Source organism: Misgurnus anguillicaudatus, chromosome 12 (genome assembly GCF_027580225.2).
Source record: "Misgurnus anguillicaudatus chromosome 12, ASM2758022v2, whole genome shotgun sequence".
NCBI classification, from domain to species: Eukaryota; Metazoa; Chordata; class Actinopteri; order Cypriniformes; family Cobitidae; genus Misgurnus; species Misgurnus anguillicaudatus.
Genome location: NC_073348.2, coordinates 11,073,301 through 11,090,336, shown reverse-complemented (window position 1 = coordinate 11,090,336; position 17,036 = coordinate 11,073,301). Strand labels below are relative to the sequence as shown.

The 17,036-nt window shown below is 37.4% G+C and overlaps 1 protein-coding gene across 3 annotated transcripts in view; it reads left to right on the top strand.

The window, feature by feature from the left end:
• tln1 (talin 1) overlaps positions 1-17,036 on the top strand; it is a 77,864-nt gene that overhangs the window by 9,572 nt on the left and 51,256 nt on the right. The gene's annotated exons all lie outside the window — the stretch shown is intronic.

Here is a 17,036-nt window from a genome sequence, read left to right as displayed (position 1 = left end):
TAAAAAAACAATCCATCATGAGCTGCATTGTAGGTAATTTTTACTACATACCATATGAGTTCATGTAGTGTTTTTATTTAAATATTACCAAACTTTTTTTAAGGAAGTCGCATCACAGCCAACCATATTTGCAACACCTTCAGGTCTTATGGCTTAAGGACGTATGGCTTAAGCTTGTCAGTTACTGCGCAAAGTACCTCCCCCAAAGGATGCTATTCTTTAACGGTTGGCGATTGGCTCCTTTTTACTGGAAGACGGGACTGGAGCGGCCATACTGACCGTTGCAATCTTCCCAATTCATATCAGTACCAGTAACGAATCTTGGTGATATGAATTGTCTATGATATTAGGTAGTATAGCTTTGTTAACACCGCAATAGACATCATTTGTGATGTTAACAACCTTTAAACAAATGAATGATCATTAAATCAATTAATGAATTAATCATTAAAGGTAATACTAATTAATAAATGTATTAACAAGCAATTAAAATGCCATGTGTGTAAAAATTAATTAATAAGCACGGAAATGGCTAAAATGTTAGAGTGCTCGCTTGGCTTGGGAGAGGTTGCGGAATCGTTGCCTCATTCTCCCAGCAAGACAAGGCAGTCATGGCCTAATAGATGAAGTGTCAAGTTTATCGCTTGAAGGTTGCCGGTTCGAGTCTTAAGCAAGGCACCTTAACTCCAGTTGCTCCCCGGGCGCTTCAGGAATAGCTGCCCACTGCCCCATGTGTGTGTGTCTGTTCACTACTCACTGGAATATGTTAAATGCAGAGGTCACATTTCAAATATGGACTATTTACTGGTCTAATTTCAATACCAAGACCATTGTCATTTCTGAAGCGTATTAACTGTGTGTCTGTTTGTGGTTAGTTGCAGGCTGCATAAAGACATTGACAGATACATATGTTGTAGGTTAGTTATTCAACAGCTATCCAAAGTAATACAGAGTGTTTGATTTGTTTGAATATTTTGCATTGTTTGCCTTTAAATGTTACTACTAATAAAGATTAATAACAGGTAATCATTAAGGAGCTGTAATCTGAACATTTCTTACAATTCCCACCCCTGTGATCCTCAGTCAGGGTTTAATGCCCATTTTTGTTATACAGCCATTTACCAAGTCAGCAAGTGTGTGTTGCTTAGTATTTATAAATTGTTAACATATTTTTTACGAAGCTGCACTGCAAAATCCTACTGTGACTTATGGTGGTATGAAACTTGAGAGACAGCTGTGTATGCACTAGTTGACTGTTTAAAACTTTTTAAAACAATATCACACATTCATTTTTATTTCTGCTTTGCTTTCTGTAGACAATAATAAATTCTGCTTTCCCACTGAATTGCTTGAATAATTAAAAAGGAACTGCTATTGTAAATTAAAAGGCAGATTATTTGATAAGTTGTTGATTACCGTGTTTAGAGTTCTCACTTTAAAATGTATCAATGTCAATTCCTGTTGCTTGGCTTTACTTTCCTGTAAGGTCAAACCAGGGCTGAAAAGCTAACAGATTTTACTATGTAAGTACTACTGATGAAGTGCCATATTTAGTTGCAAAGAGTTGGACACAAGTGCATAACACAAACATTAACAAAGAGGCTTGAACTTTATACATACATAGCACTTACAAAGCAAATCTCTCTGTCAGTTCATTGTATAGTTCAATTGTGACAATCAAGACAGATCTTTATTTTTAATGCTGGGCTTGTGTGCTGTGTAAATCCTAGGGATGTAACGATTAATCGCGTGTTAATCCATGGGTCTTCAACCAGGGGTCCACGGACCCCCAACTGCCGGGGGTCCGCCAAATGATATTTGACCACAAGCTTTATTTGCTAAAAACGTAAAATATATGTACAAAAAAACGTTACATGTCCCCTTTAAGTTGTGCACGTGTGTGGCCACGAAGGCGCGATTCAGTTTAGCAAGCGGACCAAAATAAAATATCTGAAGATTATAATGTACACTCAGGAAGCAGCAGTAGCAACAGAAAAGGCATCATAAAACAGGTAAATCTTATAGGCATGTGTGTCTTTATTTCAGAAAATTATTTTAGAATCAGTGCCATATTGTCTCATCAAAGTTATATTTCTGAACTTGGAAGGCTGTTTCACGCGGTTCAGATTTAAAACGCTAACTCAACAGGCAAATGACACCACACCGCGTCTGCATTATAAACTTTGACAAAACTATCGCTCGCATTTAAAAATGTATGAAACGCGCACCGTGATGGTGCTTTGTGCAAGATTCATAGTCAGGTTGAGATCCGCCTCTCAAAAAGTTGCCCCAAAGAGATGCGCGCGGACTCAATGCATGTTTTCTCCTGAGTCTGATATTAAGCTATGCTGAAAATAAACCTGCGTTACTCAAACTCATGACAATGACGATACACGAAAAAAGTCAACAAACCTCTGAATTATAAAGTAGCACAACCTCTATCCCCACCAGAATAGAGAGTCTTTGTGCCATTCACCATGATCAGTCATCTTTATAAACTGAAAGACCAGGTTCAGGTAAATTCACAGTAAAATGAAAATCTTTACACTGCAAATACCTTGAAATAATATTATATTATTATTATTATTATATTCATATTATTATTATTATTATTATTATTATTATTATTATTATATTCATATAAAACCTAATCTACTTTAACAAAAAAAATTAAGCATGTACAACAACAGCATAATAGTACCAATGTACTGTCTTAATATAGTATGGCTGTGTGACAATATGGTTTGTTTCTATTTATAAAACAGTTCCAGTCCTTGATTTTGATTGGTCAATAGTTGTACTTTACTCCACTTTGTATTGTGCCTAATACGAAAAGGCAGCCTCTCGTACCTTACTGATTACTTAAATATCAGTTTTACACATTTAGTATCAGGGGGTCCCTGCTCCATGCCTCTCTCATCTAAGGGGTCCCCGACCCAAAAAACGTTGAAGACCCCTGTGTTAATCGATTAAAAATGCCTGTCTGAAATCGATTCTGAATCGCAAGGCTGCGATTTTGTGTTTTATGCACAGCTTGTGTGTGTACTATGGCATTTGGTCAGTAGAAAGTCTTTATCAATCTAAAATCATTATGAGTCGGAGTCGTTTATAACATGCAAAATACCTGAAACAATCTGAAGAACAGCGATATAAATATTTCTGTAGACATTTCCTGGAATAGCGTTCGTAATACTACTTCTTCTGTGGCACAAAGTAATTTTCTGCACGAGAGCGCCCCCTGGCTTTGGGATGTGCCGGGATTTCACCATAATTCATTGAAATCCATTCATTGAAAAATGCACGGTTAATCGTTACACCCCTAGTAAATACATGCTGATTTTACTGGATGTACTGTATGTGATCGCTGCATGACACTATCTTCTGCGGCTCAACAGCCTTGCCTGTCTCTGTCCCGCACAGATAGATAACATTAACACACATTCAGTTATCATGACTCTAACTTCATCCTGTATTGAATAGACATGTCAGTCAGAGCTCTGGTGACAACAGACAGCCAGTTGATTTTTTTAAAGCCCTGAATAGAGGAAATTATTTTATAGTACATGCTAACAGGCAAGAGTGCATTGAGAGTTGTGTTCTCACTGCATTGCTGACAGATCACACCTAAGTGATAGTTTTTACCATCATGTGTTACAATGAAACAAAAAAAACACAGATGTTAAGGAGTTAAAAAGTCAACAAAGAGCATGTGAAGCCCTGGTTAACAGTGTGCACACAAAAACTATGTCTAGCTCTCTGTGTATGTAAACACAGACCTTATGTATGAGCCTGTATCAGATTAAAGATACTAAGTTTGGAATAATTAGTTGTTTTGGAGTTTGTTAATGGACATTTCTTAGTGGTAAGTTCGTGTTTTTTCAGTATGGACCTGCAAAAATGTTAGCATATAGCATTGACTAGCATATAGCGCTAACTCAGCAATCACAACTTTGTCTTTAACATTGTAACAACATTGTACTTTATTTCATGTGTAATTTGTTGTTTGGGCGTACATCTTGACTATAATGTCATAGTCGGTCTTATGTTGAGATTGGCCTGTTTTCAGATGGTCTTATGTGTGGACAAGAAGGAGGAAACAATCGCATTTGAGGCTCAAGATATGTCATTACCATTGGTAACAAGCTTGTATTAATTATCTATGCCTAGGTAAATACAGTTTTATATTCTATGGTACTTTTAAAATAGTCCACTTAAACCAGTGTTTCTTAATCCTGGCCCTGAGCATACAGCACTGCATACTAAGTGCTGCCTACTAAGTTCATTTATCTTATGTCAGGAACAATACAGATAAAATGAAGAAATCACTGAGTACTAATAAACAAAGAATTTTTAGGGCCTTTTTTACACCTAGTCAGAACCGTTAAAATTGTTAAAATTGTTTGTTTGTTTGTCATTTCATTCAAAGATCATGGTCCACTCTGGTTGTGGATGTTGTGGTGAAGAAATGTGTCGACCATAGAAACAGATGACAATGAGAAATTGGAATTTCCCATGATTCAGTTGGACCTCATGTGTCAAGCATTTCAGTGTAAAAGTCTTTAAGAGGTTTATTCCTGTGTGATATGTCATTCCAATAGTGATATGTTAACAAAAACGGTTATCTGTTAGTTGTGACTTGTGTCTTTTTTGTAACTACGAATATTTGTCATTATTTAATTAATGATTCTGTAAATGTAATATTTCAAAATGTAACTTCTTTTACAGGGCTGTATAGCCCAAAATATATGTGTCGCATGTGCTCAGAAAAGAATCAAGTCTGTTCAATCAATACATTTACCACAGTAGCATCAGTGCAACAGTTTTGCATGTGTTTGACACGGAGCGGCTTGTGTGTGTGTGTGAACCGATGCCTGTTTCACACTGTCGCATGCAGCACCTTGTGTACTGCAAATACAACAATCGCAACTCAGCAAGCAATAGCCATCGTTTTACCGTCTAGGTTAACTTTAGACCTGATAGTCTGACTATGAGTAACCCACTTTTAGCCAAAATAACCTTGAACTTGGTTAAATGTTGTTGTTTTTCCAAAATAACCTGTGAGATGTCTGATATATTCCATCATGTAGGTGTTTGGTTTCAGTTTTTACTTAATTTTTTTGGGCTATGGTTAGATGTCTATTAAATTTTAATCTTAATAAAACAATCTTTATTATGCCTTGCTTTAGCCTGAATGTATGTGATGTATTTGGATGCCTATTAGACATCTTTTAAACGCAAAATTCCTTTCTGGCAAGTTTGCATTACTTTTTATAGCTTATGTATAAAAAAATCCCTATATGAAGAATTGTCAGATTGTCTAAAGCCAGTACATTGTATGATTTTGACACTTATTTTGTCGCCATAGACTGTTGGGGTTTGTAAAAAAAATCTGAATCTATGCCTTTTATCACTTCTTGTCAGGCTTCAGAAGGTTTAGTTACTAACTGACTTTTTTTTTTTAATTTTAGGAATGTAACGATCCTTCACAGTATGATAGTTCGTGATACAAAAAATGCCACGATGCTGCATCATGTATGATAGTGATATTTATACGATGACATACTTTTATTTTTATTCGTTGACCGGTCAACACTTGATTTACTCTGCGCCAGCGTCACCTGTGCTTCACCGCAGTCCACACAATCATAGCTTGAATCACCCGCAGCTTGAACTGAAGGTCAGCAACATGACTTCAGTAGATACAGAAATTGATATAGATAATGCCCCATCATCTTTTAAGTAGTGATAGACCGATATATCGGCCGGCCGATATATCGGGCCGATATTTGCGAGTTTTATGCGTATCGGCATCGGCCGATACATGGCTGCCGTGTTTGCCGATTTTTCCGGCATAATTTACAGACAGAGTGCTGGAACCCGCAAGCGATTGCAGGTCATGTGACTAAAAACAACCAACCTTTTTGCGACAACATTGAAAGCTCGGCTTAACAGCTGATCATAGCTGAATAAAGTGGGGTTTTTTCATCTCTATGGGGCGGTTTCCTGGACAGGGATTAGACTAGTCCTAGACTACAATAAATGTAAGAACTGTGCAAACTAATAACATCTCTTTTTAACAACATGCCATTTTTTACATAATTTTTATGATGTAAATTGAGTGAGCAAAACCAGTATCGGCTCCAAATATCGGCTCAAGAAAATCGGCAGCCTGTATCGGTCATCGGCTAAGGCTGATGAAACAAAAATCGGTATCGGCATCGGCACTGAAAAATCCATATCGGTCGATCCCTACTTTTAAGTCCAACGTCTGGCAGCATTTTGTTTTCATACCACTCGACGGGAATCTTAATCAATCGCAGAGACGCGTACACGTAGCAAAACATGTCGAGACGCGCTCTTCTGTCCGTTCAGCCGTGCGCAGACGCATACAAAAGTCCAGGTGACGCCACGCGATTGAGATATCTTATGAAAACATAAAAAAACCAATGTACGTTTTTAAATAATAATGATAATCTTATTTTGACTCGATCACTATTGGCTCCTGTAGATGGACATTTGAAATGTTTTGTGCAAAGCAGAAAAATAGGGGGCCTGTGCCCCAGTAGAGCTTTATATCTAACAACGCCCCTGCTAAATCCCTTAATTATAATTTTATGTAAAATTTCCCTTTTTTCAGTGACAGACCTGCAGTACAGATCGAACCGTGAGCTTAGTGTATCGTTACACCCCTAGTAAATTTTATTTATGCAGATTTTTTGTACATATTACACAAAAAACAAAGAAAGAAGAAAACAAACAAACAAACAAACAGTGCATTAAATCAGACAATTAAGGCACACAAAAAAACCCACATACAGCCAGCTTATATACCTTATATAAAAAGGAAAAGTGTAAATATACGTGTCCATTCACTGAACGGGGGTCCCAAAGCATCCAGTCACACAGATTAAGTCAGGGAGGCCTCAGGGGAGTGGCAAAGACTCAGTAAGGATAAAAAACAAAAACACACACACAAAAAAAACTAACTGACTGGTTAACATAACACCATTGATCTGCTGATGTGGTCAGAATGTGGTATGTTTAGTTTTTGAGTTTTAAGTGAAGACATCACATTACACTCATCAAAGTCAATAAAGATGTGAATTAGCAGGATTACTGGGGTGGTGGTGTTACTGAAGACTAAACACAGACTATTTACAAGAACTCATAAGTGACAGTAGTTTTTCAGAAGGGTTAGTTTTGCGAATCTAAATGTGTGTTCTTGTGTCTTTGCTGCCGGGAAGCGGAAGAACGATGATAATTTCAGCTCTGGTCAGTAACTTCCTCATCTGTGTCTGTCTGAACAGGGAGGGTTTAGACGAGGGAAAGGACATTATGAGGACATTTAAACTTCAATCAAAGTAACTTATGTTAGTGAGGAAGGATATAAGTTTTGGAGTTTGATAAACAGGTTACAGTAAAACATGATTAATTGCGTTTATTTAAAGTTTAGAAATATATAACAGACCTACATTAAAAAAATTGTATTTAATGATTAAAAAGTAAAGATGACTCAATGAATACGTTTTATTCTTTGCATAATGTCTTTTAGCTTAACTCATACGTATGCTTGTGCTTTTCCATGAGCTAAACATTCCCTCCCTTCTCAAGCTCAGATGTAATTGCACAGGATGCAACACTCCCAGAAAGTTTGTGTATGTGTGTGAGCGAGCATGTGCCCCTCTTCGTCTGCAGATAGCTGAAATTCCCTTTTATGGCAGTGAAGGGCTTTTCAAACAGGAAATGACATCACGGCATGCCGAGTTAGAGCGGGAGCTCTTACTTCTGTGCCGCATTCCACACAGTGAGACGGCACTCACCGAGAAGCAAACAAAAACTTTTTTAAACATCATAAAAGGCCGGAGAGATCTGAGATCTGTTGTAAAGTGTGAAAAATGTGTCCAATGAGAGCCGTGAAAGAGTAGACAGTGGTAACAGAAGCTGTGGTCGGATTGAGGCAGGATGCAGCAGCCCTGCATGTTTGTCATTCTTCAGGAGGGTCGTTGTGTGTATTTTGTGTGTATCTGGCTCCAGACGTCAGCAGGGGACACAAGGAGTGCAGCGCTGTTGAGCAGTTGTGTTTAGAAAGTGACCTAGAGTAGATGACTGTCAAATGTTACTCCCACATGAAATGGCTTGATGAGTAGTTTTCTATTCTGTCGTATTTCCTGTTACAACCAGAAGTTGGGGCAGGATGTGATTCTTGGCTCTGGTATAGCACACCATTTTTATCATCACTCCAAGTTTTGCACTTACTCATTATGTGGGGGATTTTAACAAAAATGTATTTACTTGTACATTAATCCAGACACAACAAATCTTTAAAAATCTTTTGACTTTCTTTCACAATGTACTTTTACTAGTATGTAATATCACAACCTTACCCATTGCTGTGACAATTCTTTCACCATCCCTCCACTATTTTGACTTAACACTATTTCAAATTTATTGATATTATAAAACTGAAGGGGTGCTAAAGAGGGCTCAGGTCAAATTTTTTATTATATCAGCTAGCCTATTTGGGATGGGCACGAGTACTCGATTGCTCGAGTACTCGAATGTGGCATCGATGATCGATCACGAAAACGATGATCATGTGGGTTTATTTCACTGATCTATATAAATGACTGGATTGCGCATAGAACGCTTGACGTAACTGCGTGAGGTGAAGCCAGCGCAGAGTTCGAGCCGCCATCTTGGTATACCCAACCGGCAGAGAGCGTCATTGACTTCCATTCAAAATCATGATCAAAATTTACCCCCTTTACAGCGTATCAGTTACACAAGGTTAATTTTTAGGATATGTGTACTAGGGATGGGCGATATGGCCTAAAATCCATATTGCATTATACATTGCAGCCTCTTGCGATAGCGATATGTATTGCGATATAATAATTCCAATAGACTCGTTTCAGAACAGGTTATATAGACCCTTACAAAAGCCAAACTGCTAAAAAAGTAAGTAAAAGTAAACCGTTATGGCCAGATTAGTCTTGTTACCTCTCTTAGCTGGAACTTTTGCCTGACACACTCTACAGCAGGGGTGTCCAGACTTTTTTGTGTGGTGATCTACTTTTAAAATGATAAAGCCGAAAAGATCTATCTGCTTAAAAACACAGTTAATTATTTTTATAACACTAAACACTTCAAATGCTTGTGGGGACTATACTGCATATATATTTATATTTTTTGCATGTTTCACAATTTCTAGACCATAATGCCAATTTCGCGCGTGGAGCAGCAGTTAACTAATGTAACTTATGGCTTAAATCCAAAAAATAGATGTTGCATCAATCTTTTTCACAAGTTCCTCTGTTTCGCTGACGCTTTCATCCATGTTTATTCGGCTGCAGCTCGTGGCTCTAAAGTTCGCGGGTAGATTGTGTCATCAACACGCATTATCGCGATAGTGCAATAGATTTTAAATCTCTATCGTATGCCAATTTTCTATCGTTTATATTGCATATCGTTTATATTGCCCATCCCTAATGTGTACATTAATTATTTGTTAATTCTGGTGTTATTTGCAATGTTTATGTTTTAATCGGGCAGGATAATGGATTTATAAAAAACCGTTAAGGTGAGTGTGTCTGTTGCATTTGTTAATGACACGGGTATAAATAAAGTTTTGTTTGACATTCAGCTACACTTTGACGGTCAGCGTTATTTCTCTAAATAAGTTTAGGCAACTTGTAGGTTTAGATAACATAATTACAAAACTCGCAAATTATTGCATGCAGGTACGGTACAAAGCATGATTATTTATTTAGATTTCAGAATGAGCACGTTTATTGTCATTAATAGTAAATATGCTGCGGTATGTCTGCTGATCTGATACTGTAATAAAGATGAATGTATAATAACTGATTAAAACGCAAAATGTACAACTTTCAGTAAATAACTATGTACATGCTTAGGACGTTTGTGTTGTAATAATGTACAGGGTAACTTCACATATAAAAACGAAGACGAGTAAAGTGATGTTTTATCATTAAAATCTGATAACGTCCATTGATTTAATAGAACGTTTGGGTATACCAACATGGCGGCGCGGTGGCTTCACAAGTGTGACGTCATGCGCAATCCAGTCATTTATATAGATCAGTGGTTTATTTATTTATTTTTTGTTGTTATGGCGGCATTTGAATGCCTGGTTAGCATTACAAGCACCTGTGGTAGTAAAGACTGGGTGCGTGTTTGACGTTGTGTTGACTACGCAGACCAGCGTATGACATCAGTAACGTTACCATGCATGATTTACAAGCAGCAACCCGCCAATCCACGCAATGCTGTGAAGCCAAACACACCTCACAGTCACTATGGTTTAAGGATGCCGTGTTTTTGGGATTCAATTCGGTAACACGAATATACAGTCAGTCAGTTGCAAAATATACAGCGCCCTCATAGAGACACAGCGCAGTTATGAAAACCATAATTTGAATTGACTTTGTATTGCGAGAGGCCGCCTCCTTGTCATTTCTGTCTTATAACAAAAAAACAGAATAATGCCTAAAAGCTGTTGTGTGACAAGATGTACAGCTAACAAGCCAAAAAAAAACAGAAATAAGTTTTTATAAGCTGTCGAGCCGTAAGACCCAGCCTTAAGGAGAAAAAAGTGTATCGCCAACTACGTTTCCCTCTAGTGGGCGCAGTTCTACTAACAGTAGTACTAAGAAAAGTTGCCTGTTTCCACTTTTGTGTTTTAAACGCTCGTTTTTGGGGTCGACAGCTTATAAAAACTAAATGCTGATTGGGTTTCTATTTTTAAAGGCAGTGTCTCATTTTCTTCAGCCACCATATTTTATCTTAAATAAACATAGAACAAATGAAGAATATTTTTTTTCTAATTTGTAAGCAGAGGGCCTGTTCATTCATTTGATATATTGTAGGTTTATATATTTAAAGAAGATTATTTGGAAGGCATTAAACTTTTGTGAAAATCATAGAAATGCTGGCGTGGCTGGCTATTTAAAAAAAAAAACGCATGGCGGGAAAAGAGTAAAAAATGTAACTCCTAGGAACTGCATAAGTGATCTGACAAACCAGCTTGTCTATCTTACGTGCATAATGCTTTAATGTAGGCATGTTGTCTGGAGTTCAAACTAACCTTGTAGTGTGCTGAAATGCTTTATATTACCTACTGCATGACCGCAATTTGCTATGAAAATTACTGATCATATTTAGTGTCACATGTAGCCTTATGATATTTAGACTTGTGACTTTTAATAGACATTAAATGAGTCGAAGACATTACAGGAGACCGTACACATACACATGTTGACACTGTTCTGATGTGCTGGCCTTGGCTTTGCACTGCCTTTAGTTCACTTGTATTTCATGCAGACTTTAAGACTGCTTGCATAAGGTAGATGTTGCCTGACTAATTAGAACAACATTTTAATTGTGTGGGTTTTTTTTGTTATTGCATTACATTTAAGCGTGACTGTGACCGTGTTTCTGAACTGTGTGCTGTTCACACATCTCTAGCTGCAAACATAATGGCTAAGGGTGTCACGATTTCGATTTTAAATCGAAATCGATCGAAATTAATTCACAACCTAGAACTTCGAATTAAAAAATTGGATCGTCGATGCTGCCACGCCCCCATGTCACGTCCGGTCGGCTTGCCAAGCGGGGGAAAATAAACTCCCAGAAGTGCCTTTAAAAACATCCATCCAGCGGAACGTGAATTACATTTTAAACACGAGGGATGTATTGCTACAACTCCTTGAAATGCATATCATAAACAGGATTACTACCTAGTGATCTGCTTTCAGACAGAGCGCAGCTCTCTGCACGTGCACGAGAGAGCTGCCAAGATGCAGCGGGTTATATTTTAAACAAAAGTTATAGTTTGCCTCAGCTCGCATGAAACGCATAAAACTGAACAAATACGTAAGGATTATTACTTTAGTTTATGTTTAGACTTTGGACAGATGCGAGATGCGCATGCACGTGAGACAGAGAGAAGCGCAGCTGCTTATGACGAACCAGTTTTAGTTCAGATAATAGGAGTCCAAGACGCGCGCATTAAGTCTATCTGCGTGCAAGAAGGAATTCTCTCTCTACAAGCTCTCTCGCGTAAAGTAAAGCCCACAAACCCCCATGCGAGGAAAAGCACGCAATGTGCATGTTAATGTGAAACTATAATAATAATAATAATAATAATAATAATAATAATGGCATATAATTTTTTGTCTTAAAAAATAATTAAAAAATCGAGAATCGAATTGAATCGTGACATCAGAATCGAAAATGTAATCGAATCGAGGATTTGGAGAATCGTGACACCCCTAATAATGGCACTTTGACACACAGATAAAACATCATTAATAAAGTCTTATCATGTAGAAATTTTAATACTCTGTTTGTATCTCTGTGTTACTCTGGGTGTTGGGAATGTGGGACAGTAGCGTTCTTGGTGCCGGATCAAGGTCACTGACCTAGGAATGGGATGTTTCCTGGCCCACATAAAACCAGAAAAGAGACTATTTATACCACGGCTAAACATCACACACCATTGCAACTCATCACACAACTTCTCATTTAACAGCTTGAGGAGTCTGTGCAGTGTTTAACAAGCAGTAACTTTTTTTCACCTAGTTTTAGTCTACAAGCAAATGCAAAAAGTAGTGGTGTAACAGATCACAGTTGATCCCCAATGGTTCGGCTCACATGTGATTCGCAGATTAATGCGCAAATTTAAATAGGGAAAGTGTCTGGTCCGACTCATCCCTATGCCCTTCAAAGATCAGAACTCTTGATGTTGAAACTTTGACGGAGTCTTGCACTACTGTTTCTCATACTGTAGTCGATTAAAATACATTTGGCGAATAGAGCACTGGAAAGCGATGTAATTTTCACTTTATGTGGACTGTTTATGCTGCGCCGTTTGGAAATCATCCTCTGTCTGTGTGTGCACGTGCATTTAAGTGCACTCAAAAGCAGTGGCTGCCGATCCTGTGTGCATCACGTGTCTTGTCAAAATAAGTGCCAGCTGCAGATGCGTCTAAAGGGTTTATGATAAAAGAGACACTCGCGTTTGTCATACTCGCATAATCTCATGCATAATCGGAGTTTAGTGTTAAGGGAGTGTCTTGCATGTATTTTGTGAACGTGAGCATCTGTTTTATCATAAACGGTTTTGACGCGTGTGCAGCAGGCACTTATTTTAACAAAACACGTAATGCACATGGTTTACATGACGCAACAAACACCTATTTTGAAAATGCAAGCAACACACATGACACTCCGAACACTTATTTTGAATTAGCGCCCCTCGGATGAGCAGTCACGAGCTGCCACTTCTCAAAAGTGCATAAGGTTCATGCTTATCTTAAAGAAACAGTAACCTTAATTAAAGCAACACTAAGTAGTTTTTTTACCTTTAAATAATGTCTCTAAAATTATAAAAGCAGTTTTATTATTCTTTTTAATCTTTTCGATTTTTGTACCTAATGTCAATTTTAGACCTTACTTAATGTGCAACTTTTTTTTTTATAAATGTTTGTAATTCGTGCCTCAAAAAACGTAATGTCATCCGAACCATGAGTTTTGTGATCCGTTAAACACCTAGCAAAAAGTTACATTGCTTTATTTAGCCTTTAGAAACAGAGATCTGAGAAGAGCAGTAGATCTGATCTTCAGATAGATGTGTCCATCAGTCATTAATGAACACAGTTAATGTAGTTATACTGTCTGGCCAGGACACAGGGTTCATCACTCATTTTAGTCTTAATTGCTATGGCTGAACAATGGACACACACACACAGTTCACAAAGAATCAGTTCATGAATTCATCTACTACTTTGGTTCTTTAATTTCCTTTAAGACACAAACGTGGATTTGGTTGGTCATTAAACCCACAGCAAGCCTTTTAAACTATGACATAACTCCAATTATTGTAAACACGTTGGGAGATGTAATTAACCCTTATATCAAAATCACTTAAAAAGCTTATATTAAAGGCAACATTTATTCAAGTCTATAATACTGCATTATAAACCTCGTACATTAAAAGATGATAATTTTGAAGATGGTTCACATTAGGGATACAGTGTTTCCCACAGGATTTTGAGAGAATGTGGCGGTGATGACGTCACGGGCTAAGTAGCACATATGTGACGTCATTGCATCATGTTTGCGTTTGATTGAGTGTTGGCACCTTAAAGCAACACCAAAGAGTTTTTTTACCTTAAAATAAAGTTTTTTCAAAAAAGTTTCAGTGGTTTATCCACTCAAAACAGGGTGAAGGGCACTTTCACATTCGCTTTGCAGCCCTCTATCGGCCAAAACCGCACTTAAGAATTTTCCAACTGTCGGGTAGTGGTCCTGTAGTTCGAGTGAAAACTACAAAAACTTGCTTTACGGCAGACCTACAATCCAATCAGAGCCAGCTATGCTGCAGTATTTACGACAGTGGTAATGAACAATTACGCTTCTAACCTGTAGGGGGAGCAAAGAGCAATAAGTCTTTAGTGTTGCTTTAAATATGTTTTACTTCTTTGATCTACTCTTTGATCTTTTACCTTATATTGCATTTTACTCAATGCTACCCTTATAGAAATTAATTATGGTTTTACTACACTAAAACAAAAAAAAAACATGGTTACTGTAGTAAAACCATGGTAACCACAAAATAATCATAGTTTTGACAACCATGGTTTTCAAAAACCATAGTTAAACCATGGTTACTGTAGTAAACCATGGTTTTGCTGATAGTAATTAATATATAAATTATATATAAATTCTGCTGTTGCTCTTCTTCATTGTTGTTGTGTTATGTGCTCTTTTTTATTTAAAATGCAAGTGATAGTTTTATTGAATATTGTTATTGAATATAATTCGGTGCAGATCACTGATAAGTGGTGCAAATTTAGAAATCTGAGAGAATACACTGTTGCTGTTATGCAGAGTTATGACTACAGAACATGTGCATGGGCACAAAATAGGGAGGGAGAAAGCTCCCACACAGATTCACACCAAGAGAACGGGTGTGTGTGGGAAACCCTACTGCTACAAATCGCCTGCGATTCTCATGCGTGTTTCATCAGTAATGCCATTTCCTTGATTAGTAGTAAATCGCCATGAGCTGCTTTCAGATAAAGCGGCATTTACTACACAGAGCCGTAGTTCACCGAGAAGCCTAGCTTCTTTGTGAAATACAGCTCTGAATCGTATCGCTAGATTCTTCTGCGAAAGTGACTGCGTTACGCCCACTGAGTGGTCAGTATAAAATTTGTACTATGTGTACAGCATAAAATCAGCAAAAACACGGGGAAAACGCGTCTAAATGGGAAAAAGCTGTTGTACGATAGACTGTACGAACAACACCAAAAAAACACCGGAAAGAGATGTAAATGGATCGTCCATGCCAACGTCCACTGACCACAGGTGGGTTGACAAGTTGCTAGGGTCATTATTAGAGTTGCTTTCGTCAATGAAAAGTATGACTAAATATAGTTGTCAACAAACTTTTATTATCACGTGACGAAAACAAGACGAGATGCAACAAAAATGCAGGTCATTTGACGATGACTATAATTAAATGTATAATGCAATATTGTTGACGAATAAAAACTAGACTAAAAGTGGTTTACATAATCAAAACTAGGCTAAAATGTCTCTTAATTTTTGTTGACCTAAAACTACCATTAGAGCGATTGGAAAGCATGAGAGCAGTTTGCTCTTACGATGCTTTGATATCATACACCAACAGAACACGCGTCACAATGATGGACCGCTATGACCGGGAAGACGCAGCATACTTATACTATATTGACTGGGTTAAATAGAATTGCTGAACAAAATAGATTAAAATACCATTTTCACTGACTAAAACTAGAATATTCATGGATAATTCTGACTAAAATAAGACTACAATACCCAGACTTTTAGGGGCGGTTTCCCAGACAGGGATAAAATATATTTAAGAGCTGTCCTAACTTAAAGCAACTTGCAGTGACATATCTTTAAATACACCAGTGGCCCTTGCTTTGCCTCAAAATGCACACAAGTAATGTTTTTAGTAAGGCATGTTTGTTAAAACTAGTTACATTTCCTTATTAAACTTAGGCCTAGTCCTGGCTTAAGCTAATCCGTGTCTGGGAAACTGCCCCATAGTCGACTAAAACTTGACTAGACTAAAATAGTATGAACATGACTAAAACTAATAAAAATTAAAACAGGCTGCCAAAAACAACACTAGTCACTATCAAGTCCAACTTAAAGTCCAATTTAATTTAATTTTTGCTGATAATTGTCAGTTATACTGACATTTTTGTGGCCGCCGTTACAACAGCAAGCCTTTTTGCTAAATGTTTTGCCACTCAACAGGGCGAGCTCCAGCGTAGTCACATGAAAAAGTGACGTCAATGCATACCCTCTATAGCAGTGGTTCTCAATGCTGGTCCTGGAGGTCCACTGCTCTGCACATTTTGTATGTCTCTCTTGTTTAACACAGCTGATTCAAATCATCAGCTCATTAGCAGAGATCTCATTGTCTGTCAGATAAGATTGAGAACCACTGCTCTATAGGGTGATCACACATCTAGATCTAAAATGGTGGCACATTGGCTCAACGTTGATAAGACAATCAGTGCTAGTTTCGCATTTACAATCAAGCATGATGTAGCGATTGCTAAATACGCTCAGTACAAAACCTTTTCTCTTGCATACATATCATTTCGCTTCAAAAGACATATAAGCGGTCACTATTCAGTGCCATTTATAAGAGCTAGACTTTTTTATTTACCTCCAATTGTGTTCAGGTTAAGAAGAATGTCAGACACACCTAAGTTGGCTTACTAAAATTTAGGTTACTAAAATATGGGATAATTTTTAACATGGTGTGAACTATTACTTTAATATGAGATGTGATTGGTTTAAAGAATTTGCCACAATTTAAAATTCATTCTCTGCTCCTTTGTTTCTCGTAGCTAAGGGATTTTGTGTTTCGGTAACAAGGGATGTTTTTAATTCTTTTTTTAGAAAGTGACTTATAGCATTACTTAACTCTAATAAAAGCAATCTTGTAT